This window comes from Prunus dulcis, chromosome 3, assembly GCF_902201215.1.
Source record: "Prunus dulcis chromosome 3, ALMONDv2, whole genome shotgun sequence".
NCBI lineage: Eukaryota > Viridiplantae > Streptophyta > Magnoliopsida > Rosales > Rosaceae > Prunus > Prunus dulcis.
In genome coordinates, this window is record NC_047652.1 from 5,468,891 (window position 1) to 5,471,127 (window position 2,237).

Below are 2,237 nucleotides of genomic sequence, written 5' to 3' on the forward strand. Positions count from 1 at the left end.
CGCAAAGGAGTGGCTGGAGTTTTAAAGGTTTCACGTATGCTTTCCAGGTACATGGTAATAATGTTCATGTCAGTTATGTTTTGTTTTTCTTTAAAACATAAATAATGACTTTTGTCCTGTGAATTGTGTAGATTTGGGTATATGAATTAATTCCTAGAATGGCGGACCTGAATTACTGCAAGGTTGTTGATCCGACCGCTGTCCCGCGTATTTTGCGATGGAGAACTACTACGTCTGTTCCAGAGATGAGAAAGTTGAACAATTATTTTTTCCAGAGCAAAGAGGTTTGGTTTGCAGCCCTTGGAACTATTGATAAGATTGAATGAAATTATTAAGTAGAATGATTTAATATGACTCTTGTCTGTATTCTGAAACAGTCAGTTCAGTTGCGGGCGCTATGTCCGAGTGAAGAGGAAATGAGACAGCCATATTGGAGTTGGCCACAGGATCGCCCTGCTGTTGTCTCGGCAGAGTCAATTCCTTCTTCATGTGGTGATCTTGATGAGTTGAACAAGGTGGTAAGCTTGTTGAGGTCCGAGTTGTTTCAAGTAAAGCGGGAAAAAGACGTCCTTCACTTAAAGGTCATACGGATGGAAAAACTGTTGGACCAATGTTTAGGTCCTCAGTTTGAGCAGGAAGTAAGGAGGGACCTAGCTTTACTGAAACAGAGGACGAATCGCTGTGTCGTCTCACATCTATTTAAGGGATATGGGGAAATGGATGACCTACTTCAACAGGATGAAGGGCCAAGTAACAGAAATGAGGGAGAGGAAAAGGAAGATGAAGGGATTGAAGGGGGTGAAGGGCCAAGTAATAGAAATGAGGGAGAGGAAAAGGAGAGGAGGGGATTGAAGGGGCTGAAGGGCCAAGTAATACAACTGAGGGAGAGGAAAAGGAAGAGGAGGGGATTGAAGGGGGTGAAGTGCAAGGAAAACCAAGTGAGGTAGAGGAAGGGCAAAGGAAAACAAGTGAAGGAGAGCAAGTGCAAGTAAAAAGTAGCAAAGGAAAAAAAGGCCAAAGACAGAGCAGTGAGGGAGAGGAAGTGAAAAGAACGAGCAGTAAGGTTGGGAAACTGCAAAGGAAAAAAAAGGAGGGCAAGGAAGTGAAAAGACAAAGAAGTGAGGAAAAGGAAGTGCAAAAAAACCAATGTGAGAAAGAAGATAATGAAGTCATGTTGCTTGGGGGTGACATTGGCGAGAGCACGGAGGGGACACAGCTTGAGTTTAGTATCCGGGACATTGATTTGGATCAACACACAGCTGTGCTATCTAAGTTGAACGTCTGGTTGAATCATAACGGTAAAGCTTCCGCACAAGGGGTCCAATTAAGGAAAAGGAAGAGGATCATTCCGAAGTGGAAGATCATTGAAGCCAGTGAATTGGTTCCAAAAACTGCGGCACAGACAACCGGACTGAAGACGTTAGACCCAATGAAGGCGATTCCCCATGATGATCTGGTTAATTTGCTGAAACTTTGTTGGGAATGGCGCCAGGACCCAAAGTAAGTCCCTTGCAATTATAAGATAGAAGCATGACTGTATATAATTTTTAATATTGGCCATTTTCTAAAACTGTTTTATATTCATAGTTTGGTGATGCAATTTGGAAACGTGGAAGCTGAGATTGAATTCTTGGCTTCCCTCGTGAAAGCTTATGGTTGGCTGAAAGGAGATGTAAGTGTAATTGATTATGCATTTGTTTTAATGTCCATAGATTATGAGATTGACAAGAAAAACATGTTGCAGCACCTTGATTTGGGGTTGTATCTCATGCGGAAGCGACAACAACAGTTGGAGGAAGTTGAAATAGCTGACTGGACAACGACCATGTTTTTTTTATGGTATGTCATCGGCCTTGACCAAGTGCCGTTAATAATTACACATTATCCATACACACCTTTATCGGAGGTGTTTAACCATTGATTGTTTTGTATTTCACAGAATCACATAAGTACTTGCTTTGCGGAGAATAAAAGGAAAAAACAGCAGGTTGGGTGGAAAATCAGAAAAAGTTTACTAAACGTTGTAAATGGGAAGGTTCCTCCGTGTGGGATGGATTGGCAGAACGTCTATAAGGTGTATACCCCATTTATGTTGACGAAGTACAAGCATTGGGTGGCTGTAATGATTGATCTGGTATTGTGTGAAATCAAAGTGTACGATTCAAAGGTTTCACTAATTCCAGATGACATCATAAAGGAAGAACTCGCCCCGCTATCAATTACGCTTCCAAATCTTC

At 41.9% G+C, this 2,237-nt stretch overlaps 1 long non-coding RNA gene across 1 annotated transcript; it reads left to right on the plus strand.

Annotated features, from left to right (window-relative positions):
• Positions 1-473, plus strand: LOC117620608. Its single transcript, XR_004584814.1, has 3 exons — positions 1-47; positions 132-284; positions 378-473. It is a non-coding gene; the product is annotated as an uncharacterized LOC117620608 (long non-coding RNA).
• Positions 474-2,237: the final 1,764 nt, after the last annotated feature.